This window comes from Prionailurus viverrinus, chromosome F2 (assembly GCF_022837055.1).
Source record: "Prionailurus viverrinus isolate Anna chromosome F2, UM_Priviv_1.0, whole genome shotgun sequence".
NCBI lineage: Eukaryota > Metazoa > Chordata > Mammalia > Carnivora > Felidae > Prionailurus > Prionailurus viverrinus.
Genome location: NC_062578.1, coordinates 70067809 through 70095000, shown reverse-complemented (window position 1 = coordinate 70095000; position 27192 = coordinate 70067809). Strand labels below are relative to the sequence as shown.

The 27192-nt window shown below is 43.4% G+C and overlaps 1 long non-coding RNA gene across 1 annotated transcript in view; it reads left to right on the top strand.

Annotated features, from left to right (window-relative positions):
* The window catches only part of LOC125156059 (uncharacterized), a 46650-nt gene extending 19709 nt beyond the window's left edge, over nucleotides 1-26941 (top strand). Inside the window, exons 2-4 of the long non-coding RNA XR_007148454.1 lie at nucleotides 11169-11279; nucleotides 12754-12830; nucleotides 25699-26941. This is a non-coding gene — a long non-coding RNA (uncharacterized LOC125156059). The remainder of the gene's footprint in view (nucleotides 1-11168; nucleotides 11280-12753; nucleotides 12831-25698) is intronic.
* Nucleotides 26942-27192: the final 251 nt, after the last annotated feature.

Genomic DNA, 27192 nt, shown 5'->3' with positions numbered 1-27192 from the left:
GTGTATCACTAAAACAATCACTAGCTATGACAAGCTAGTACTATTTCCATCCCATCACACAGATGGATAAAACGTGTTTTCCACTGAGTTGAGTTCCCAGCTCTTAATCCTACACCATTTCTATAAAATGGTTCTCAGACTTCAGAAAGGGGTCATGTAATGATTGGTCCTTAGATAAGAGACAGAAGGAAATGATGTTCTTTCAAGTTGTGGTCTAGTATCTGTTTATCTAACCACTAGATTACTTTTTTTTACTCACTGAAAAGGGAGAGGCAGTGTGGCTGGTGGAATTAACCCCTCTAAGTAGGTTAACTTTATGTAAATGAAAAGCAATGAGTCATTAATTATAAATTCATGGCCAGATTCTCCTTTCTTTGATTTGTGAACTTTGCCACGTCTTCTGACCTTTATAGATTGTGATGTTTCACCAGTCTGCTTATTGCACCATGGTCTATACCGTGTGCTTTTCATATTGTGCTACCAAATTTTGATCTATATTTTGCATTTCTTTTATCTTGTCATAAGGATATATCTTGCAACAGTGTTCTTCAAGAGAAAGTTGTGAAGCTGTGTATAACCTGCTGAAGTAAGAGGAAAGACGAATGGCATAACATAAAGCCAGCTCCCAAAGAAAAAGTTCATTTTTATCAGAACATACCAGAAATTTCTCTGACAAGCTTATAAAAAGCATGGTCAGGGTAGCAAACATGCTTTCTATGGACTTTGTGAAACATGCTCATACCAAAGGAGTTATTGTGGTTTAATTTTTTCTTCTTTTTGAGAGAGAGAGCAAGTGGGGGAGAGGGGCAGAGGGAGATAGAGAGAGAGGGAAAGAGAGAAAGAGAGAGAGAATCTTAAGCAGGCTATACACTCAGCACAGAGCCTGACGCAGGTTCGATCCCACAACCTGGGGACCATGACCTGAGTCCAAATCAAGAGTTGGACTACCCAGGCACCCCTTGTGGTGTAATTATTGATGGCTTATTTTGTGTTATTTTGTATAGTATATTCTTGTGATTTCCTTAAATACAAATTTTTTTCTGGTATTTAAGTAGTAGTTACTCATTCTAATTTTCCGAAACTTGTTTTTCTTTAAAAAAAAAAAAAAAAAGCTTATAGGGACACCTGGGTGGCTCAGTCAGTTAAGCATTGGGCTTCAGCTCAGGTCATGATCTCATGGTCTGAGTTCAAGCCCTGCATTGGACTCTGTGCTGACAGCTCAGAGCCGGGAGCCTGGTTTGGATTCTGTGTCTCCCTCTCTCTCTCTGCCCCTTCCCTGCTTATGATCTGTCTCTCTCTGTCTCTCTCAAAAATAAATAAACATTAAAAAGAGGTCTTATACTCATGTTTTAATTCCTCCAAGTGTGCTGTCAGTGTTTTTAGTTTTCTTCTTTGAACTCGGTTTGTCCATCTGTAAAAAAGATGGGACGAGAGAGTAAAGTCCATCTCCAGAGGTTTCTGGAATTGGGGGAGTACATAGTGAGTGGGGCCTCAGGTTTCCTACCCTTACTTCTACCAGAGATTCTGGCTTTATCTTCTTTATATTGTTCAGTTTTGGACTCTTTTACCTCGTTTTCACTTCCAAGTAACAGAAAATCCTACTCAAACTGGTTTAAGCATAAAAGATAATCTATTTATTTACATAACTAAGAAGTCCAGGGACAACTGGCTTCAGGTACACCTTGTTCTACAGGTTAATTATATTTACTTTAGGGGCTCATTTCTTTATATTTCTCAGAGATCTGCTTCCCGTGCCAGCATTGGCCTCAGGTAGGAAATGCTAATGGCAGCAGCAAAGGAACTGGGTTGGGATCAATCCCCCACAATATAAATGGAGTGAGGCTATTTTCTCAAAGAAAATTTAGGTATATTTTATCAAGAAAGAGGCAAAATAGGAGCAATGGGCACCTACCTCAGGGTCCATTTAAGGTGCTATCTTAAAAAGAGTTTCCATTGTTAAAAACAAGTTTGAAAACTCTAAAGAAGGCCATTCCTAAGATCTTTTCAGCGCTACAATCTCTCTTATTCTACTTTTCTCTCATTTGACTGTGTCATACTCCCCAGAATGTTCTAGATCCACAGCTGATCTAGTTAAAACTCAGAATGAATTAATAGCTTGAAGCATAAAGCATTGAGTATTACATATAATGTCTCATATATTCTCGGCATAAGTCCTGGTGGTGCATCCCACAATTTGCATTAACCCAGAGGCCAACGTGTAATTATTCAAATGAGATTTTTCTTTTTAAAAGATGAGCGATTCCCTGAGGGTTGATACTCATACCCAATTGCCATTTGGTGAGCGGAACCAGTTATTGCCTTTAGTCAACGTTTATTACAGGTATCACTGAAGGAAAAGAAAAATCTTCCACTTATGATGGGATCTTGAAGGTCTGAGAATTCTGTCTACGCAAGCCTGGCTCTTGAAGTCAGCTCCATCCCTGCCAGCTCGGGGATTCTCTGAGGTCACACCTGTCACTATGACTTTAAGTGGGGTTTAAGAGTAAATCCCATACTTGAGAGCTTGGAGACCCATGTCCTTGGTCAAGTACTGTGAAGTCAAACAACTGAATCACAAATAAGGCAATCAATAAATATATACCACGCCTAAGGATTTGGTGAGGGGAGCCTAGTCATGGCATCAGGGATACTAGCTTCATGGAGTTTGTTTTGTCCGGAATGCCTTCCTCTTCTTTCATTCTCATGGCCCATCTCAGAAGTCTTCCAATAGGCCACCCTCCATCAGATGCTAGAATTTCTATTTCAAGAGATTCCTAAAGTAACTCCTGGTGCAGCACTTAACCGCTAATGGCTCTTTTGGTCTTCTGCTTCCCTTACTGGCAGAAATTCTCAACCTCAATTTTCTCATCTATAAAATGGGGATAATAATCCTTCATCAGAGTCACTGGAGGGATAAATGCTTTGAAAGTGCTTCATAAGTGTTTGTCATTCAATAAATAGTCAATACATTAGTTGTAAATGTAAATCCTATAAAAAGGTTAAAACTGAAGGCAAAAGTATAACATGAGGAAGAGTGAAGATTTGACTCAGCTTTTGAAGCAGCCACCTACAACTGTTACTGAAGTACTTAGTACTTCAGTAAACCATCAGTTTCACCTTGTCACTGACCATTAATCACCTGGGATTAACATGGCCTTGTAGATAGATTCCAGCGTTCTCCAGGCCTGCTCAATGCCTGCTGACAATCTGCATTGCTCATGTGGAATCTTTTCTTTGAAATACAGGATCCCACTGAGAGGAAATACATCATCTCTTCCTTGGATGTATTGAAGTGGGATTTGGATCACCCAGGGATATGCTAGAGACCATCGCTGTGTTGGTGGCAATATTATGGTAGCATTAGTTGTAACATCCAATAAGGTCTCTTTGAGATTTATGATTCTAGGCCCCTGAATGAGTCTTTCCTCCTTCCTTCCTTCCTTCCTTCCTCTTTCTTTCTTTCTTTCTTTCTTTCTTTCTTCTTTCTCTCTTTCTTTCTCTTTCTTTCTTTCTTTCTTTCTTCCTAATGCATTTTATTTTTCTAGATTTAGATGAGTTACTTAATCCTAGTTCTTCAGATTTCCCCCTTATATAGGTGGGAAAATAAATTCTAGTCTCCAGTTTATTTCCCCATTAAGAGATGATAACACATGAGGCAATAATGGAAGATTTGTGTTACAAAATCCTTGGAAGCAACATTGAAAATAAATCTGAGATTTTCCTCTAGGATATAAATGATTCATATGCCTAAGCAGTGCATATATTCCAAATACTTCTGCAGTTTTCTCTGGAAAATACCAAACTCTTATAGGGACCACATTGAATCATTTCAGCCTTTTCTGAGTAGGATCACAGTTTTACACAGTCAAAAATGAAAACTAAGAACAGAGTTCTGTTTCTTTTCTCCCCCCCACCCCCCCACCCTGCTCTTTTGACAACCAGGATGGAACCTGGTGATGGGAAGGAAATTGATATAACATTTGGAATACTGTCCCAGATATTCGGCTGTGGTATAACATTTGGAAGACTGTCCTAGATATTTGGCTCTGCTGCATTCCCCTCAACTACAGAACATTCAAAGCATCTGCTCCCTGATGATGCAAGTTTCCACTTGTAGAGGGGCGGGCTTACTTCTCTACCTGTTTCAACATCTTTGCTCCTTCCCATCTCCAATCATGGTACGTAAGCAGAAACAAAGGCTAATGACTGTGCTTGTTTTTTTGGCAATTTTATGGATGGGATTTAAAGTTAATGTACTATCCTTTCCTGCCTAGTGTCAGAAGCCAGAATCCTACGTTCACAATACTTTGCTCCTTGGAAGTAAAGCCTATTTGGGCTCTGCTTAAACTAGGAAGAAAGAATTAGAACAGGGAGGCAAAGAGGTCAGAGTTTAAGTCATTGCTCTGTGTTTCTTGGCTGTTTGATAATGCATGACTGTGTCTTAGTTTTCTCACCTGTAGGAAGGGGATAATAATACAGACCTCCTGGGGTGTCTGTAATATTCAAATACAATCATTATTTAAAAGGCTTTGTTGTATGGTAGGCTCTCACTAATCATCAGTTTCCTTTCTTGTTTGCTTCCTCATTCCAAGTTTAATCTGCTGATAGAAGGGGAGATAACCAGCCACAGTTGGTGAATGGCAGCCTGACTCTAATATAATTTCATAGGTACAGAGGACCAACCGAGGACAAAATGGGGGAGCCGTTGACATTTGTCTTTAGCTTTCTTTCTTTCTTCCTAATGCATTTTATTTTTCTAGACTTAGATGAGTTACTTAATCCTAGTTCTTCAGATTCCCTTTGTTGTACCTTCTGATTCCCTCATGGTATTTGCTCCGCTCTTTCTCTAGGGCACCTGGATTTCTCATGTGTTTTTTTTCCTTCTTCTCATCAATCCTTGTCTCTAGAAACTGTCTGATAAACTCATTCCAAACTAAGGTGAAAAGAACTGGTAAGATTCAATATATTTTTGGGGATAGAGATTTAATCCAAACTAATGAACCACTTGCTGTGGAATACTGGGTAACAGTCAAGTCAATAGTTGATTTCCACATCTGCATTTCTTATTTATTCAACAAATATGCACAGAACTCCTTCTCAGTGCCTGGCTATGGAGGCTTGACATGGTCACTGTCCTCAAGTGTCTCCCAGTCTTATCTGTCCCAGCTATGTAAATATAAATAATAATGACAGACATTCATAGAATAATTACTATGTGCCAGGCAATGTTCTGTGTGCTTTACATACATTAACTCATTAATTCTTTGCAACAACCCTATTAGTTGGTGACTGTGGTCAGCTGCAGTTGGAGATAAGGAAGCTGAGGCTCAGAGGAGTCAAATATTCTACTCAAGGTCACACAGCTAGTCAGTGTGGTCCAGCTCCCGAGCTTTTGTTCTTTATTATTTACTGCCTCACTCTGCACAAGACAGTGTGATGACCACTTCTAGGTTTTGGTTGTTAGGAAATAGTGATAAAAAGACTATGGATGATATGTTTGGAAGTGTAACAAGAACAGGAAAAATTATAAATATCTATCAATAGAAGAATGCTTAGGTTCATTATAGGATGTCTACATGATGAAGTGCTTACAGGGGCACCTAGGTGGCTCAGTTGGTTAAACATCCTACTCTTGGCTTCAGATCTTATGGTTCATGAGATTGATCCCCGCATCAAGCTCTGTGTTGAAAGTGCCGAGCCTGCTTGGGATTTTCTCTCCTCTCTCCCTCTCTCTCTCCCTTTCCCAACTTGCACGCTCTATCTCTCAAAATAAATAAATAAACTTGAAAAACAACGAAGTACTTACAACCACTAAAAAGATAAGGAAACAACTCTAAACTTCAAGAGAAGAAAAAAAAAGGAGGGTGCCAGTTTCTATAGTATGATTCTAATTTTTCAAAGAAGGTGTGCTCATGTATATAAATATCTCTGTATGTCAGGCAGTGCGTAAGGCACTTACCAACACAAATACAACACAGTCCTAGCACTGGGGGAGTTGCCAGTTCAGGAAGAGAGAGACATTTCAATATTGGATTTTTAGGCAACAATAAAAGGTCATGCGTGGCGCAGCGGTGCCTGAAGCATGTGGGCTTTGCTGAGATCATTCAGAGAGACCAGGAAAACAGTCCCAGGGAATACCAGCCTTTCCTCTTTCCCTCTGCAACTCCATCTTCTAAGGACAGACTGGTTTGCTATGTTTTCATTTGCCTAAGAAGGAATGATGGAAAGTCAAAGCATGTCTATCTTCTTCCAAACTTCCAGCAGCCTCCCCGTGAGTTAATGTGTGGCTTCAGCTCCTACATTCCCAGCCGAGAGCTCCTGTCTCTCTCAATCCCCTCCCAGTGTCCCCTGTAATGTGTTATTTTAATACAGGACATACTCTGGTTTCTGGGTGGTCACTGAGTTCAAGCTCAAACCCTGGTTTTTGACCTCACCTTTCTCTGTTTGGAACTGTCCCTAGACTTGCAGCTGGGTGTTTGGCCCTCAGATGAATGGCCCCCCTTCTCTGGGGCACCTGGCAACCAGTCCTTCCCAAAGAGTGAAAACCATCATTTCTACTGACTGCATGCTGACTATGAGCCAGGCATATTCTTTGTTCCTTATAGCAATTATATGGGGTTGAATTTATCACCCTCACTTTCAAGAAGAAAGTGTAACTCTGAGCAGGTGAGACCTCTGCTGAGGTCTTCTAGACACTTCAGGACTGTAGTGCCTAATACAGTTCTTAGCACATAGACTTCATTAGCCGTTGTGTTTTTGACTCTCACAGCTACTAAGTGCCAGGTCTGAGACCACAATCTGTGTCTATATCATCAGAAGCCTTTTCTCAATCTGCCATGCTAAGCCTCCTCCATCTGGGTTCTTGCTTGCCACAATGTTCTTTTCTGGAATATTCTTCCTCTCTGGTTGCTATTACTTTTTGAGCAGAGGTAAGTGCATTTGCCCAGACAATCCCTGTAACTATCAGTAACTTGTGGTGGCTTCCAGATCAAAGGTCTAGGGAGCATGCCCAGGTGGAGGGTGGGAGCCCTCTGGATATTTGCAGGAACATGATTTCACATTATGTACCTGGTAGGGTAAGCTTTCATCCTTTTGCTGCCTCCCTCAGAAGCCTATCAAACAACTCTGTGCCTTTTCCTTCTCCTTTTTATCACTCTCTGGAACAGAGTTGGGACTTGTGTAACTGCAGTTCTTTTCTGTGGGAAAAATAATCTCATTTCAATATGTGTGGGTGGGTAGATTATAAGTAATAGGCTTGGAGCTCAGTTGTAGGACTAGGGAGGGACTGGGTTAAATAGTTGTATGACTAACAAGCTGCCGCGTTTTTATGGTCTAGAAAGAAAAGGTTGCTGTAAGGATTATCGGTTCAGATTGGAAATGATTCACCCAAAAGTATTCAATACTTTGGGTGGTAGGAATGGGGAGAGGAAAAGAATGTATCCCTCTACCTCCTGGAAAAGAACAGTATAAAGTGTACTCAGAGGAGTTTAATCCTTCCTTTTTTCTTTTAAGACTTCCTCCTCCTTGTGGGGAAGGTCTCTGAAATTATGGAGAGAAGAAGGTGCCCTGTAGGAGATACTGCTTGACATTCTATTTGTGTTTGGTATTAGCAGCTTGTTAGATGAAGTGAGATTTGCAGGTCAGCTCTCAGGATAGGTGATTCTGAGTAGTCACCTCACCTCTCTGGGTTTCGGCTAAGGGCCAGTTGGTCTAGATAACCTTCTCGGTATCCTCCAAGTTCATTCATTCATTGAGTGTTTATCGAATACCAATTAGGACTGAACAAGCTGGAAGTGCGCTGTAGGATCCACCAGGACCCCTCTCACTTCCTGCCTGAGTTCAGAACCAATTGAGAGGGAGACACTGAAGTTAGACGGGTGGAGATTCACATGTCACTACTATTACAGACAAACACTACCGAGCATAGCAGGATAAAGGGAACAGAGACATTTGGTGGCTTTTCTACCACCAAACGTCACAAGGAAACTGACTTGTTCACCTGTTCTCAAGCGCTCTGGACTATCACAGGGTTCCCCCTTTCTGTCTGCCTTGGTGGGTATCCTTCTTCAGCAAAAATTTGCAGCATGGAGGAGCAGGGCAGAATGCATGCTGTCTTTCAGATACACCCCCAAAGAATGAGAGACAGGGAGGGACTGTTCCAACAAGCTTAGCTCCTTCTCCTGAATGCATTGCATCCATAGCAAAGTCACTTCCTTTCCCAGTGGAGGGTAAGACAGAGAGTGGAGAGAGGCCTAAGGGCTTAGGGTAAATTCCTCCGCATGGAAACCAGCAAAGTTGGAGATAATTGTGGTCAAGCCAGAAGACACTCTCCACACATCTGCTGTCACCGACATTTCCCAGCCTCTCTTACTGTTACAAATTGGGGCCATGTATCTTCATCTGGCCAATGGATTTGAGTGGAAGCAATTGTCACTTGTGAGTTTAATCAGTAAAAACGTTCGTCTGTCCCTCTTATTCTCTGCCTTGGTGACCCTGGAGGCCATATGTTCTAAATACAAGACCAAGAAAATCTGTCCAAACTGAAATGGATTTTACATGAATTAGAAATAACCTTTATTTTTCTAAGCCACTGAGATTTGGAGGTTTATCTGTTACCACAGCAGAGACTGTCCTATCTTGACGAAAATAATGCTGCCCCCTGAACCTCAGGGACCAGAGATACCGTGAAAACACAACAGACGTGATCTTTGTACTCATGGAACATTTAGGCCAGTGAAGCAGATAAACAACAAACAGGTGAAAAAATAAATAGGTATATCCCGTGGTAAAGGCTGTGAAGGAATAATTGTGAAGAGTAGTTGGCAGGGTATAAACTTAAATTTGGTGGTCAGAGGAGGCATCACTGAAAAGGTGACATTTTAGCCAATCTAAAATGTTACATGTCAATAAAAAGTGAGAGTTCTTTTACACAGTAATCTCTTGCCTTTAAAATTCCAGTATATTCCTCTCATGGCATATATGCACTGGCCAATATATCATCAAGAGGAGCTCCTCTTGTTGGTGATATTCTGGCCAGTGCATATATGCCAAGTATTTCTTTAGCCCATTGCCACTGGCTAAGATAATGTTATCTTCCTTTCCCTGGGTGGTTTCTATTATAACAATAAAGCTTTGATTTTTATTTGATAGGTATGTACTTATAATATTAAGTATGCTTTATCAAACTACTTCAGATCCCTTGTCAACAACATTCAGTTGCCTTCTCCTTATCCCCACCCTGTGTAATGCATCCTTCCTGGTTGAAAATCATTAATCCAGGAGTATGACTTTGAAATCTCAGCATTCTAACCCCAGCGACCAGTGTGTGGTTAGAGAACTAATAAGCATATACTTCCATAGGAGCAACATGTACATTGTTTTAATGGAAAGACCTACACTTTTCTTCAACTGATGGCCCAAACATAGTCTGGAGTTGACTACAGTGGACAATTGCTTTTGTCAGACTGTCCAGGATTCCTTCTCTCTTATTGTGGTAACAATTTCCTGATTTTCCACCAGGGCATTACCCTCTCCTCACTCTCCATTCACATGATCTGGGTGAATTGGTGACTCAGGTCATGACTATCAAAACATGGCATTGTCCTAATTCCAGTGACTCGTCCAAATATGGCTGTGTGACATGTGATTCAGTCTACTGAAAGTCAGGCCTGAGTTTTTCGTGGGTATTTTGATGGAAAAGAAGCTTGACCTTCCCTGTGGGACATAAACCTAGGAGAGCATAGGGCTCTAGCCACTAGTTTCTATCTCATCTTAGAATGCAACTAACACTAAAGGCAGTAGGCAACTTTAAGCAATAGATGATTCCATCACTCATGCCAACTTCCTCCTGGTCCTCAAGTCGAGTTGGGTTTTCTAAGCCTTGCAATGAAAACAAATTTAACTAATACAGAGGATAAAATTTACAGAAGGAAAAGAAAGATGGGACAAGTGCCAATTATACTGTTCATCTAAATTCTCTTAACTTTTTTCTCAGAAATTCTAGGTACAGGGGTTCCTGGGTAGCTCAGTTGGTTGAGTGTCCGACTTCAGCTCAGGTCATGATCTCATGGTTCGTCAGTTTGGGCCCCACATCAGGCTCTATGACGATGGTGCGGTGCCTGCTTGGGATTCTCTCTTTCTTCCTCTCTGCCTCTTCCCTCACGCTCTCTCAAAATAAATAAATAAACTTAAAAAAAAATTCTAGGTACTTCGGAGTGGTAATGATAATTGCCCCAGGAAGTTCATGTTCTGATAGCTTTACCTTCCTTAGTGGGAAACATATTTATTGAGAATAAAGAAAAATAGATTCTATCTAATTACAAGGTATTATTCAAGATATGAAATGGAAAAAAAAAAACCCAAAAAACTATGAACACAGCAACTCCCCTCCACCCCCCAAAACAACCAAAAAGGCACATGAAACACATTTAAAAGCCAGGCAATAAAAACAAAAAATAAAAAGGGAAAACAACAAAAATCTTTCTGAAAGTTCTTTGCCCACTGGGAGCTTAAAAGAATGTTAACTGCCTAACTCCTTAAAGCAGATTTAAAGTAATCAACTCGCACAGTGATTTAATTCCCTCTCATTCTCTGTCTCTCCCTGGGTAATGCATTACTTTTGAGGGTGTGGTTTTAATTCTAGATGGCCCAAAGGAGAGGAAGCAGTTCAAAATTGATAATAGGTCAATTATCAGTAAGTGGATAACTGCCTTCAGGGGTCGTCAGGTTATGGTCAAAAGCCAATTCTTCCTTTCTCCATTCAGGAAGGAAGGAAAGAAGGAGAGAAGGGAGGGAAGGGGGAGGCAGGAAGAAAGGAAAGAGGGAAGGGAAGCAGTGAACAAGCCTAGAGTTATCAAATGCATCATTAAAAGCCTAACTGTTGGGGCACCTGGGTGGCTCAGCTGGTTAAGCATCCAACTCTTGGTTTCATTTCAGGTCATGATCTCATGGCTCGGGCTTGGGCTCTGATAGCACACGGAGCTGCTTGGGATTTTCTTTTCTACTCTCTGCTCCTCCCCGGTACACGTGCTCTAACTCTCAAAATAAATAAATAAGTTTTAAAAAAACCTAATTGTTATATGTTGCTTCAATTTTATAAAAGAGAAAATGGGGGCTCAGAGAGGGTGATAATTATAATTAATCCTTATTCAGTGTTTCATATGTCACAGGTGCTTTTGTAAGTGCCTGCTATGAATTAGCCTGTTGAATTCTCAGAACAGCCCCAAGAGGAAGGCAACATTATTCTTGGTCCGCGGAAGAGGAAACAGAAACACAAGCAGGTGAAGTAACTTTTCCAAGCTCACATAACTTGAGTCAGAGCCGGGAGTCGAAGCAAGGTGGTTTTGTTCCAGAGCCTGTGCTGTTAACCATTAGGCTGTTTGGCCCCTGTAGGCCAAGGGATCTGTGCAGGCTGATTTGCTCAAAGTTTCCAAGTGAATTAGTAGTTGTACTGGTCCTGATTCTTTACTCCAGATAACATAGTTAGAGTTTGCTTTTTTTTTTTTTTTTAAACGTTTATTTATTTTTGGGACAGAGAGAGACAGAGCATGAACGGGGGAGGGGCAGAGAGAGAGGGAGACACAGAATCGGAAACAGGCTCCAGGCTCTGAGCCATCAGCCCAGAGCCCGACGCGGGGCTCGAACTCACGGACCGCGAGATCGTGACCTGGCTGAAGTCGGACGCTTAACCGACTGTGCCACCCAGGCACCCCAAAGTTTGCTTTTTTAAAAAAGAGATCCGTTAAAAAGTATAGCTAGCTCCCACAACTGACGAAGAGGCTGGAGAAACAGACGGTGGGCTAAAAGTCCAGGGAAGAATCTCAGAGCCACACCACGAGACCAAGCCACCCAGAGAGAGGCTGCCCCTGTCATGACTGGGGCACTGTAAGCTAGGATAAGGACTCCAGAACGGGGCCGCGTCTGTATCAGTCTGTGCCAGCAGAATGGACTCCCTGAATCCTGCCTCCTTCTCCATGAATCTATCTCACTGCCCCCTAAATGTCCTCCAGGGCCCATTCTATTACCAGAATCTATACTGTATGTTGACCCACCAACAAGAAACATGAATTCCATGCTGGAAAGGAGACACTCAGGGGCACCTAGGTGGCTCAGTTGATTGAGCATCTGACTTCGGCTAAGGTGATGATCTTGTGGTTCGTGAGTTCGAGGACCGCGTCGGGCTCTCTGCTGTCAGTGCAGAGCTTGCTTGGGATCCTCTGTCCCCTTCCCTCTCTGCCCCTCCCCCACTCGTGTGCACTCTCAAAAATAAACAAGCATTAAAAAAAAAAAAAAAAAGGAAAGGAGACACTTACACTTAGAGAACTACCAAAATGCCGAGAGGATGTTCACATGGGCTAAATGACAGATGCCCACCAAAAATCAGACAACTGAGATTTGAGACCAGGTTCAGCCAGCTCCAGAGTCCATGTTCTTAACCACGTTATTCCACACTGCCTGCTAACGCCCTTGTCCCAGAGGACCCAGGGATCACCAGATCCAGGGGCCCTGGATCTGTGATGCCTCACATGCTCTGCTCAAAGCCCCTAAAGAAACAGCGGCTGCCAGACTCACATTCATTATCCAGGAGAGTATGTCTGTCTTGCATGCCACACCTCACTTCATTCTGAAGAACTAAAGTGGAAACTTGAGGTAGAAACCTGGTGGCACAATTAATACTCTCCATTGAGTCTAGAGCTCATGCAAAAACCCAGTGACCTGCTTTCTCTGCTGAAGCCTCTCATTATTTGCTTTCAGACTGAGTGCTCCATGAGGGAAGAACCTGTGTCTTCTTCCTACTGTTTGTCCTGCTCTGGGACCGGGCCAGGCGCATGGTAGGTGCTCCAATAATATTGATGAGTAAGAGGAGGAACGGAGGGGTGGATGGGTGGTGGAAAAGTTCTCTTGATTCTAAGTCGTCTCCCAAGGGAGAACCTATCGAGTCAGGCTGGGGAGAGAGTCGGTGGAGAGACAGAGAGCAAAAGAGCAGGCCAGAGATAACACGGAAGATCACGAGACACTCCAGAGTAAGCCATCATCTTGCCACTGACAAATCACTTCCCATCTCCCTGTGAGCTCCCCAGCCCCTCCCGTTCACACCGCAGGGCAGATGGCAACCCTCCCCGCCACAACAGACTCACACTCTACAGTAATGAAACTTGTCCCTCCCTCCTTATGTGTCCCCCCTTATGTGTCCCTCCCTCCTTCGGACTCTTCAGCAAACCACAATTTTACCTTCCCCCGACCACTCCACATTCCACGGGGAGCCTCAATCCTCCTTCCTTCCCACAAACACTTCTCATCCACACCAAGCACCAAATCTCTGCCACGGCCACTTCACACTTTATAGTCATCTCCAATCATCCTTCTCACACCCCTTGATATGCCAACAAAAGGCAGTTCTCCTTCCAACTGCCTTTTCCAACTGCTCGTACATGGCAGTGAATCCCAATCCTCCCTCCCCGTAAGTCCCTGATGTCCCAGAGTCAACCCAGCGTGCCCACCATGAAAACACTTACTGCTCCATGGTGAACCCCTTCCCATCTCAAACACTCGACACTTCCCAGTGGAAGTGGGTGGGCTCACCCACCACAACCTCTTCACACTCCACAGTAAACACCCTCAAGTCCTTCACCAAACCCTCCTCTCCACAGCCCTTTGACGCCCACATGAACCTCCGAGCTTTCTTCCATCTGCACCCCGCACACTCTCCAGTGAGCCCCCACCCCCTCAATATAGCTTCTTTACCCCCCAAGGGAGACTGCAACTCACTTGACCCACTGAGCCCCTCCATTCTTCACAATGAGCCTCAACCCCTCATTCATCCACTCTTTGCTCACACTACGCGGTGCAGAACCAGCAAAGGTAACACCGAGCTAGCAAGGGGGGGCCATATGCACTTCTCAATATTTAAAAAAGCCTAAAAGATATTCCACATTAATTTGCAGTAATACGTTATAAACTGACTAAAATATTAAATAACCCGTGCTTCAAGCTGGAATTACTGCCTGATTCCTGTTGATCAGTTTTGTTTAGTAATTTATGTATCTCCACTCAATAAAAATTGGGAAATGAATTAAGTACTAATGGAAAATTACGATTATTTGTTTTTGGATCAAATCCTTTTGAAATACTGAATCCCTGGGCAAAAGTAACGAAAGACATATTCTTTGTGAAGAAAAGGTGCATGGACACCAGCACTGCAGCCCAACTCTGTGTTTTAGAAGTCAGTCTAGAGTGGAGAGGGAGTCTCCAAAGTTCATGGCTGGTCAGGTCCAATGCTCTGCCAGCCTGTATGCACAGGGAGGGCAGGCATCTTGCACCTTCACTGGTTTAATTCCCCATGCACCTATTTATCAGTGAATTATCATCTTCTGATTTAATCTATTGTCCCAGATATTTTTTTTCAACTAAATAATCACTGATGCTTCTATTTTTCTTTTCCTTCCTCCCTTCCTTCCTTCCTTCCTTCCTTCATCTCTCTCCCTCCCACCCTTCTTCTTTCCTCCCTCCCTTCTTCTTTATTCTTTCTTTCGTTCTTTCTTTCTTTTTCTTTCTTTCTCTTCCTTCCTTCCTTCCTCCCTCCCTCCTTTGTTCCTTCCTCCCTCCCTTCTTTCTTCTTTCTTTCTTTCTTTCTCTTTCTTTCCTTTCTTTCTTTCTCTTCCTTCCTTCCTCCCTCCCTCCCTCCCTCCCTTGTTCCTTCCTCCCTCCCTTCCTCCCTTCTTTTTCTTTCTTTCTTTCTTTCTTTCTTTCTTTCTTTCTTTCTTTCTTTCCTTTCCCCTGATGTTTAACTAACACTGGCCACTGTATTAGAATTAGTCATTTGCTGACTATGCCAGCCAGCAGCCTCATAATCACAGCCTTGTCACAGAGCATGGCTGCCACAGTGACTGGAATGGAAATGGAAATAAATCAAGTGTTATTTTCCCCATCCTGAAACTAGAGAACTGCATCAAGCTCACAAATGTGAACTTGGGGAAGGAGTTTTCAAGTCCAGCAAAGGTTTTATAGTTAGTGAGCCTGGCTGGAAGCTGGGTAGATCCTGTTTGATGGGTTGTATGGTGTGACTTTCTTGGAGCACCTCAGAAGCAATGCCTACTAGGGGTGGTGGGGCACACCGGGGAGGAGTGAGCTAAGGCACATCTTGGTGATGTTCCGAAGGATGATTGGAAGGGTATGGCGATGTCTGGAAGTGATAAGCCTCAGTGTTTGTTTATACCTTACTGGAAAGCCATGTAAATTAATGGAAACTTCCTGGCAAAATACTTTGACTTGTAGCAACTTCACTGCCATTCCTGGATGATAATGTAGAAGTCATGTTTGCCCACACCCTGTTCATCTCAACCCTGGAGACAGTTGTCTTTCTGGCCATAGGAGAGCTCAAGTTTATGAACGGAAACAAGAAAGCATTGAATGTGGCTTTTAGCTGGACACCACAGGGAACCAGGGCCTTCCATAAACTGCCTCAAAACACCTTCACACAGCTCAGTTTGAGCCAAGTCCTTACCATCAGGAGGTTCACCAAGAGCTCCAAAAGTATGGTACTTATATAATTAAGACCAAGTCAGCAAGCAGTGTCAGGGTAGCCTGTGTCCCCACTGCTGTGTTAGGCATCCTTGTGGTAATTCATAAAGACATTCACTCATTCAGTAAGCACTTAACTGAAAGCATGATGCCTGTCAGGGATTGTGTAGATCCTTGCAGATACAATAGTGAGAGAAGCCCAAATCATGTCCTCAAGGGGTTCCCACTCAGGTGCAAAGACACAGATGTATGTAAACAGAATATTACACTATCGTGTGTCAACCCAACCCGTAAGCCCCTCACCCAGCTTCAGTGGATAGAGAGGGAAGACTTCTGGAGGATGTGGCCCTTTTGAACTTAGTTGTGGAAGTGTAAAACATTGCCCAGTTAAGAAGCAGGGAGGAAGGAGACAGAAAGACATGTGAACAGAATTACCTGGAGAGAAAACATCTGCCATGTTAAAAAGAAAGCCACAGGGGCGCCTGGGTGGCGCAGTCGGTTAAACGTCCGACTTCAGCCAGGTCACGATCTTGCGGTCCGTGAGTTCGAGCCCCGCGTCAGGCTCTGGGCTGATGGCTCAGAGCCTGGAGCCTGTTTCAGATTCTGTGTCTCCCTCTCTCTCTGCCCCTCCCCCGTTCATGCTCTGTCTCTCTCTGTCCCAAAAATAAATAAATGTTGAAAAAAAAAAAAAAAAAAAAGAAAGCCACAGGCCCGGGATGGAGCCACTTGTGCTAGGCCAAGCCACCAAAGCAGGGCTTAATACCTAACCTAATTGCAGTTTCAACTTCCCCCAGAAATGCAATGTTAATGGCTCAGTCAGGAATTTTCTGACTGGTACCAATCAGGTAATCAGGCCCATGTCACATGGGCCCTCTCCAAATCCCAAAGGAAGATGAGGTCATCTGCATGATAAGACCCCCTGCCCTTCTCCCTCAGGGAAGGTGAATTTGCCTGAAACAGTCCTTTCTTTTCTTTTGCTAATTATGCCTTGCATAATCCCATAAAAACCTTCCATTTTGTACAATTCCTCAGAGCATCTTTTTACTTGCTAGATGGGATGTTGACTGATTCATGAATCACTTAAGCCAATTAGATCTTCAAATTTACTCGGTTGAATTTTACTTTTTTAGTAGCCATGAGGCAGGGTTTGTTAGGTGTCACTGTCAGGGAGAGAAGAAAGGGGCCAGGGTATTTGAGCTTTTTATGCCAGGATGAAGGGTTTGGGTACTGATGAGAACCAAAAGTTACCGAGAAAGTTGCAGTCTCATTAGGGAAGTAAGTAGTCTAATACATTTAATAATCTGCTATATATATATATATATATATATATATATCTCAAATTGATCATATATATCTGATATAATCTGATATATATATGAGAGATTGTGAGTACCTATCATAGTATAACTCCAACTGAGTTGGGGGAAGACATCCAAGTATCAGAGTATCAGTCTAGTGAAATGGAATAGATGTAGATTTTAGGGTTCCTTCCAACTCTTGAGATACTATGATTCTATGTAAACTTACTGAGCCTTAGCTTTCTCTCTTGTAAATGGGAATTCTAGTACTATAATAGGTTATATATACTATATATAATATATATATAATAGCATATATATACTATATATATAATAGTAATATAATAGGGTACAACAGGGTAGTGGTGTTTATTGCAGTGTCTGGAAAAAATTTTTTTTAACGTTTATGTATTTTTGAGAGAAAGAGTGCATATGCGTGCAAGCTGGCAGGGGGGCAGAGGTGGGAGGAGGGTTGCGGGGGGGTGGGGGGCAGAAAGAGAAGGAGACACAGAATCCAAAGCAGGCTCCAGGCTCTGAGCTGTCAGCACAGAGCCCAATGAGGGGCTCGAACTCACAAACCGTGAGATCATGACCTGAGCTGAAGTGGGACGGTCAACCAACAGAGCCACCTAGGTGCCCCTGTCTGTAAATTTTAAGGGCCCAAACCGGTGGCTGTTATTTTGGCTGAATGATGAATGAGGGTCTTTGTAGAGCTACATGCCTTGTGAAAGAGGTACAGAGGCCGGGGATTGCCGTTAGGAGTATACTTGCCACGCGGCGCACCGAGACTCCAAGAGAACGAAAACTATAATAGAGGCTATGGCATGACTCATCCGAGTGTTTTCATGCGAGGAGAAAGGGAGGTGAGAATATAAGAACACTTGGGCAGAAAGGAGTAACCTGAGTGCTCTAAGAAGAGGCGGTATAGTGATGCACTGGAAACAGCAGTAGGCAATGACTGAGGCACTACCAGATGCGTCGATTTTCCATTGAATTCTCACGGCAGCCCTGCAAGTTGCTATTACCGTGTCCCTTTTTTCAGTGAAAGAAACGATGGCTCAGAGGAGTCAGCGACTCATCCAGGGTTACAAGGTAAATGAAGAAGGGGGAAGTCGTATCTGGCGTCGTCTGGCCCCAAAGCTGGCGTTCTGAACTAATCTGATGCCACTCACCTGTGTGAGGGCATGGGCCATCGGTGAGCCTGAGAGGTGTGGGAGGTGATCAGAAACGTCTTTGCCTGGAATAGCTGCCCTTGCCTGCACACACACACACACACAAACGACACAAATGTGTGGGAGGTGTTGATTGAGCACCTTGGGTGTCAGGGTCAGGAATGTAGCAAGAATCTGATATAAAATGAAAAGCTCTTGGCGGTGAGCAAGGCAGTGTGTGAAACGGTCGGAGCACAGCTTCTGGAGACAGACTGCGCAGGTGTGAGCCCCAGCTTTGCCACTTGCCAGGTGTGAGATGCTGAACAGAGGGAGCATGAGAGAGAAGAAAGGTTGAAGCAACATGGACAGAACACACCTCACATCATGTTTACCTGCCCTGGTTCCTCAGAAGGAACAGGCAGGGACCAATGAACTTTAGAGAATTGGCGTTAGGAAATGTGCCTTAGCAGGTACAAAACTTGCTGTTTGGACAAACAGCGAGAACAAAGAACAAAGCACTCTGATGAACTAGACTGATAAGCCCTTGATTAGAATAAGAGGAAGAGAATAAGGGGAAACCACCACCTTGATGATGTAGCCAGTGGCAAAAATGCAATGCAAAACAGACCTGTTGGTTGCCTCGATTTGTAGTGATTTTCCATAAGCGCTGCCCAGATCTTCATCAAAATTCAGGTTCTACGGCTGTAACAGCGCCAAGTAGCTGAAACTGCACTGACTCCAGAATGGAAAGGTTGGAATTTACAACACAGGGTCTTCTGCCCCCTGGTCATGATGTCCTTCCAGGTACGGCTCACCTCTGAATGTGAGCTATCCTCAGTAAAGTGAGGCAACATCTGACTTAACGCTGGTGCAAAAGTTGCATTACATGGAGGATGGGAAGGCACTTTGCAACTTGCAGTAGGATACGAAGAATGATTGCCAGCGTTATGGTAACAACCTCAGCATAAGCCACGTCATTCCTGCGTCAGTTAGGTTCTTTTGTGTGCCTTAACTACACATAGGAAACAGAGAAATAACTAACTGATGTGACCCTATATACTTTTCCCTAGGAATAGAGTTGGAGAGAGCAGATCTCTTAGAACCTAGAGCGGTGATTCTCAAAGTGCGGCCCGGAACTAGCACCATTACCTGGCAACTTGTTAAGAATGCACATTTGGGGCCATGCCTTTGAACGACAGAATCAGAAACTCTGGCGGCTGGAACCAGTATCTATTTTATTTTCATAACCATTGACTTAGAAGAGACATGTGATGTTCTGGCATGACCAAACAACTGGCTACGTGATGAGAAACATTGCCAATAAGGAAGAAATTGGGACTTTGGTGATGAGCTCAAATTAAGGGATTACAAAGCTAGAAGTGATCTAAAAAGCTAGATACAGAAAGTGTTAAATCTAAAAGGCTAGATCCTTGGGGCGCCTGGGTGGCTCAGTCGGTTGAGCGTCCGACTTCGGCTCAGGTCATGATCTCACGGTCCGTGAGTTCGAGCCTCGCGTCGGGCTCTGTGCTGACAGCTCAGAGCCTGGAGCCCGTTTCAGATTCTGTGTCTCCCTCTCTCTGCCCCTCCCCTGTTCATGCTCTGTCTCTCTCTGTCTCAAAAATAAATAAATGTTAAAAAAAAAAATTAAAAATAAATAAATAAAAGGCTAGATCCAAAATGCTAGATCTAAAAAGCATGGAATCGAGGTGGAATTAAAAAAATGGTTTTGTTAGAATGTCATCTTTCCTCCGTGCAGCGGGTTGAATAGTGTCCCCCCAAAATGCATGTCTACCCAGAATCTATGAATGTGAACTTGGAAATAGGTTCTTTGCAGATGTAATTAAATTGAGGTCTTACTGGAATAGGGCAGGCCCTAGAGCCAATTAATGGTGTCCTTACAGGGAGAGGGAGATGTGGAAACAAAGAGACAAACAGACATGGAAGCAAATGTCATATTAAGATAGAGGCAGAGATTGGAGTAATAAATCTACAAGCCAACAAACACTGAGGACTGCTGGCAGCCACCAGAAGCTGGGAGGCAGGCGTGGAACAGATTCTCCCTCAGAGCCTCCAGGAGGAACCAGCCCAGCTGACGCCTTGCTTGAAGACTTCTGGCCTCCTGAATGGTGACAAAACACATTGCTGTTGTTTTAAGCCACCCGGTTTGTGGTACTTTGTGATGGCAGCCCAAGAAAAGGATCCCCTTTAGGGGCATCCGGGTGGCTCAGTTGGTTAAGCGTCTGACTCCAGCTCAGGTCAGGATCTCACGGTTCATGAGTTCGAGCCCCGAGTCAGGCTCTGTGCTGACAGCTTGGGGTCTGGAGCCTGCCTGAGATTGTGTGTCTCCCTCTCTCTCTGCCCCTCCCCTGCTTGTGCTCTGTCTCTCTCTCTCTCTCTCTCAAAAAACAAACATTAAAAAAAAAAAAAAGAAAAGAAAACAATCCCCTCTAAAAGCAAGTGTTTCTCAACCATTTAACATTCTGGAATGACTCCACTTTCTCCACTCCAGTTTCTCACACTCTTGATAATTCTTCTCTTCTAAGTGTGTAGACTTTTTTTCCTTAGGTCATATTGTCTCTGACTACGGCCTACGCTTTAATTTCCAGGCAGACCCTATCTGTGAAGTGTCAGATATTCCGATTCAGATGTTTAAGCAGCCCCTGGAGATATGGTGTAGAATAGTGGGTAAGGCATGGGCTTTAGGATGATTGACAGCTAGTGTGACCTTGGGAAGGGGGAGTTATTTAATCACCTGGAGTTTCTTCTTCTGTGAAACGGGGAGGAATTAGTACCAGCCTTGTTATAATGTTCTGGGACTCAAGGGTTAATAACTCAAATGGTTAATAAGCACATAGGAGATGAGCCTGACATAGGAGAATATATAACAAATATTAGGTCCTAATATTTTATGGTAAGTACTTAACTCCATTTGAATATCTCACATTAACTCGTTATTCTCATCCCCAAAACTGGTCATCCCTAGTGTTTCCAATCTCAGTGTATGACATCACTGTTCACCTGGTTGCTTCGGTCAAATACGTAGAAATTGCCTTTGATGCCATTTCCCTCACCCACCCCCTGCATCATCAGGTAGTCCTGTGGTTTATGTATCTCGCAAATATAATTAAGATCCGTGTACTGCTCTCTGCCCCCGTAGCTTCCCTCCCAGTTCTCTTGCTTCTCATTTGGACTGTAACACTGACACCTAGCCTGGTATCTGTCTCACCCTCGTCCTAAATGAGTCCATTTCCTACCGTGCGGCAGATGAATCGTAAAGAGGAAAACCCAAGTCTGATCGGGTCATCCTACAAATATTTGCTGATTGAGCGAATGGCATTTCCCCCAACACTCTGAAGGTTCCATGAGAGGAGAAACTGACTCGTCTCACTTGTACTCTGCCATCTACTATTCGGGTTCAGTGGCCCCCAAATAGATGCTTGTTTAACGAACTGATGAAGGAACGAAGCAAAAACATCAGCAAGAATGGAAAGGGGCTCAGGTTTCTTCTCAACGAACACCGTTTCTCCCTGGCTTTCCATACCACCATGAGTAAGAGAGAGACAGAACTGCCCTAGGGTTCTGGTGCTCCAGGGAAGACCCTGCGCCCTGTCTCCCCCTACATCCACAGCCTTACCACCAATGTCTTGGAGGCCATCATGCCTTGATCTTCATCTCCATCAGACACGACATGAAGAAGCTCAAGACACCCAGGTCCTCCTTTCTCCCCCAGCCATTCCCCCAACACAGCTCTTTATACAATCTGATCTGGCTGCCTCTTCACCTCTCCCCAGTTCTCAGACCCTCCCACTATGCTTTCTGCAATTCTACGTCAGTCACCAGCAATACCCCCTAAATCTTTAACCTCTTCTTTATAAATTCTGTTACACCCTTTTGCTCTAACAGAAATACAGATATTCCTGGGAATCCTGTCTGCTGATAAAGCACTTTTAATTTGTATTTTTTTTTTGCCTCCCTGTACCCTTAACCTGAAGGCAGGATGGATATCCTCCTGTTACCTCATTATGGCATCCAGACTCTTCTCCCTCCTTCCTCTCTGAAAAACCACCTTAAAGTTTATGTCATCTATTACCCTCCATTGCCCCTCCATATACCATCCATTACCCCTCCTTGGCATAGGCACCTTTGCCCACCCCCCGCCCCCCTCATTCTTTACTTTTTGTAACTCGAACTCATTCTTACAATCTCAATTTCTATTCACATCATACACTGGTGATTCCAATATCAATGAGGATAATCCTTCCAGTAATCTGGTCTCATTTCTTTTACAGTCCCTCCATCCTCCCCAGATGTTGACATCTGTTATCTCAGGTTCAAGCATCGCACTCTGCCCCTGCCATGCTCTGTCTTTCCAATTTTCCAATTCCAATTCCTCAACTCCATAAAGCTTTGACTGCACAGTGACCAACGATCTCTTGATCTCGTTGCCTATGTAAGTGGGAATGTAGAAGAAAACAGAAGACAATTTTCTCCCCCCGCCACCCCCCACCCACCACTTCTACCTTGTATGTATCTACACTATATACTTTCTCCCTGTTAGTGTGAATGAATGTCTGTGTTTATGTCCGGGGCTAGTTGCTATACTTTGCACCAGAACTTGTCCCCTCTTGCTCCAGTCAAGGGTGCTGCCCCAGCAAGCATTCTTTATCTCTCCTCCATAAATGTTTTTATTAGCAAATGAAGCTGGTGTATAATTCCTCCTGTCTTCAAAACTCCTTCTCTGGATACCACATTTCCTCCCAGCCACCATCACATTTCCCTGCTGCCCTTTTTAGCAAAGCTCTTCCAAAGAGATGCTCATTCTCATTATCTTTACATCTGTCTCCTGTTCTCTCTCAAACCACCCCATTCAGGCTCCTATTCTTACCACTTCATAAAAATGCCTCTTGCTAATGTTACCAAAGATCTGGCGGAGCAAATATCACTCCTAATGACTTAACCTTAATAGCATTTGATCAACTGACCTCTCCCTCTGCATTGAAAAGATTTTCTCATTTCTTCCAGGATACCTTCCCCATATTCTTCACTGGTTCCATCTCAATGCCCTCTGCTCTTGGCTTCTCACTCCCCGACCACAAAAGCTCAGTGTGCTCCAGGATTCAGTCTTTGAATATCACCTTTCTCCAGATAGACATTGCCATGCAGTCCTATGGCCTTAAAACCGTGTACATGCCGATGACTCCCAAATTATTACCAAGTCTGGGTCCCCTCTGCAATTGCCACAAAATGATATTCAACTACCAACTTGACAACTCTACACAAGCATGTTTTTATCAAAACAAACTCCCAACTTCTTGCATCCCAAACCTACCCTTCTGCATCCTTCTTCACCTCAGTAGATGGTAACCTGATCCCTCCTTTAGAACAAAAGCTCCTAGCTCCTCTCTTTTGCTCACACCCCACATCTAATCCACTAGCAAATCCTGTTGGTCCTGTCTTGGAGATATGTCTAGAACCCACCTACTTTTCACCATCTCTAGCACTACCACCCTTGTCCAAGCCACCATCATCTCTTATTTGGGTTATTTCAATAGCCTGATACCTGATTCCCTTGCTTCTGCCTTTGGCTCACTTATATCTGTCCTAACATATCAGTCAAATGGTTCTTTTAAAATATAAATCTCACAATGCGGTGCCTGGGTGGCTCAGTCAGTTGAGCGTCCAACTCTTGATTTCAGCTCAGATCTTAACCCCAGGGCCATGATCCCAGGGTCATGGCATCAAGCCCTGCATCGGGTTGTGGGCTGAGCATGGAGCCTGCTTAAGATTCTCTCTCTGTCTCTCTCTCTCCTTCTGCTCCTCTCCCCTGCTCACACACCCTCTGAAATAAAAAATATGAAAAATATATAAGTCCCACAACGTTACACCTAGCTTAAACCCCAGTGGCTTTTCCTTCTTGATTAAATTCTTACAATGGCCTAAGAGTCTCTATAAGATGTGGCTCCTACTATTTCTCTGGCTTTATCTCTTCACTCTCTTCCCCATTGCTCCCCAGTCATTTTGGCCGCCATGGCTGTCTCTGAGACAAGTCAGGCAAGCTCCTGCCTCAAGACCTTTGTGCTTGCTGTTCCTCTGCTCAGAATGTGCCTCTCCCAGATGTCCCTCACTTCCTTCAGGTCACTTAAAATGTCACTGACTCAGAGACACCTTTCTTAACCTTATTTTAAATAGCGCACTCCTTCCAGGAAGGTCCCTTGCCTGTTTTTACCTGTTTTATTTATTTCCTTAGCAGGTTTCACCATTTAATACACTATATTTGGATCTACTTAGTTTATTTGATGGCATGTTCTCCCATTTGCAAGTAAACTCCATAAGGGCAGGAATTTTTGCCTATTTTGGTCTCAGCTGTATTCCTCATGTTTTTTAAAGTGTAGGACACATACTATTTCCTGAGTGAATGAATCAATGAATCTATATGTTAGTTCCCCATGTATTGGACTGGAATATACATAGTAAGAAAAAAATATATATATAAGAATATATATATATGAATATATATAAGAATATATATGTGTATATATATATGTATATATAAGAAAGAATATATATGAATATATATAAGAATATATATGAATATATATATAAGAATATATATATATAAGAATATATATATAAATATATATATTCAAATATAAGATGCTTTATTACTATCTCTGCTACCCTCACATTGGCTCTGGGTTAGCCACTTAACAGCTCTTCCTTTCCAGTGGAATGGTGAACTTCTGGGGAATTAAGTAGTTCATAGTGCTGTCTCCATATTTCTCTGTGTCTCAAGTACCCTGTACTCTGCTTTGGGGACAGGAGGAGTTTGTGTCATTTTTTTTCCCTCAGAACATTCAATCTTTTTAAGACTTCGTTTTGTCTTCTAGACACTGGTCACCAGTCCAGTTTTGGTTTTCTTTCTCTTTTTTTCTTTCCCTCCCCCCAGCCAATTCTCTCCCTCTTCTCCCTGACTGGATTGTGCTTGATAAACCATCCTGTTTTGTTAGAATTTAGATGAAACAGAGAGAGAGAGCAAAGAAGAAATCTCATTAAGCCTTTTGGAAACCTTCACGTAAGTCATGTCACTGTCACCACTCTGCTTCCCGGATTCTTTGTTTATTCCTAGGCATCTTGGCATACCAAACCTCCTCATAAGTTTAATGGTAATTAAGCTTTTAAAAGTTTTTTTTTTAAATTATGGACAAATACCATTTTACTTCACTCATATGTGGAATTTAAGAAACAAAACAAAGAAACAAAGAAAAATAAGACAAAAAAACAGACTCTTAAAAATATCAAGAACAGGGGTGCCTGGGTGGCTCAGTCGGTTGAATGTCTGGCTTTGGCTTAGGTCATGATCTCACAGCTCGTGAGTTCAAGCCCCGCATCAGGCTCTGTGCTGACAGCTCAGAGCCTGGAGCCTGCTTCGGATTCTGTGTCTCCCTCTCTCTCTGCCCCAACCCAGTCTCATTCTGTCTCTGTCTCTCTCAAAAATAAATAAACATTAAAAAAATTTTTTTTTAAATATCAAGAACAAACAGGTGGTTGCCAGAAGGGAAGTGGGGGGGGGGATGAGTGAAATTGGTCAAGGGGATTAAGAGTACACTTGTGATGAACAGTGAATAATGAATAGAACTATTGAATCATTATACTGTATACCTGAAACTAATATAACATTGTATGTTAATTATACTTGAATAAAAATGTTTTCTTATGAAAATTTCACACAGGTATAACATGGAGAGAATAATATCACGGACTCCCATGTACCCTGCACATCTAACTCCTGAGGTCCTTTTCCCTTTGCTGCTCTACAATCAATGACATTTTTTTTTTCCTTCATGTGAGAACAGAACCAATTTGAACACCAGGACTTTGCTGCTTTGAGTTCCGGAACACTGTTTTGAAGAATATAGCGAGACAATGGTATGAAAGCAAATGCTTTGGTCTTCAGAGAGCTGACTGTGTCAACAGAAAACAAAATAAAAACGGTCTTATGATATCCATGGAGGCAGAAGCTGAAGGCTGCTCTTGAAACCAATTATAGAGAATCTTGAGAAAACTGATCAGATGCAGGGAAGCCTTCACAAGCGGGAAGAAGATGGCCCCTCTGGTGGTAGATGGGCTTAGGCACAGAAGAAAGGGAAACAAAACGGGCAAAGCATGACTCTCTGAGTTTCATCTTAGCCGTGGTGTGAATGTCATGTTGGAGGGTGTTGAAACCTAATATCATTTAGGAGAATTTGCCATCAAAACTCAGTTACCTGCATCCTTCTGCAAAGCCTTGGGAGTTTGCAAGCCCTTCAGAGAAGCCCCATAATCAGCATGAAGCTACCACCTGCTGTGGTACAGGAGTAGTGGGGAAGCAAAGGGGCAGAGGCCACCTCTCACACCCTACGTGTGCCCCATCTAGAGAGAGCCACAGTGCACTATTGCCACCAGCCCCCAGAGGACCAGGAGATCCTGAGCTTCGAAGAGGGCTGGAGTCCATAGGAGGGCCCTGCAGAGTGTGGACGTCAAGGCTGAAGGCCACAGCAGCATCTGCCATTGGCAGAGGATGCCAGCATGATGGCTGGGGCTGAATGAGAGCATCCGTGCTGCCAAGGCAGTCTGCAGAAGAAAGCAGGGTGGGAACCAGACAGCCTCCCGTGATGCCACAAGGCTACCCAGTCTTCTGTGTGTACACCAGTGTCCTCTTGGGACATAGGAAAAGAATACTGAAGAAACCCCAAAAGACACACACGCAGCTAAAGAGCCTGAGGTTATCTGAAAGGGACTGAAACCACAGCCTCCCCAGGAGCCTATAAGCCCTCCAAGGACGAGTGCAAGGTTGTATCCATTTTTGTGTCCCAAGCAGCTGGTACAAAACCTTGCATTGAAAAGTATCTCTAGGGGCGCCTGGGTGGCTCAGTCGGTTGAGCGTCCGACTTCGGCTCAGGTCATGATCTCACAGTCTGTGGGTTGGAGCCCCGCGTTGGGCTCTGTGCTGACAGCTCAGAGCCTGGAGCCTGTTTCAGATTCTGTGTCTCCCTCTTTCTCTGACCCTCCCCTGTTCATGCTCTCTCTCTGTCTCAAAAGTAAATAAATTAAAAAAAAAAAGAAAAGTATCTCTATAGAGGACCACTGAATGATGAATGGACAAACCAGACAAAATCATCAATGTCCACAGCTTCGCAAATGACTGGAAAGATAGGCCTGAACTCACAGAGAAAATGACCAAGGGA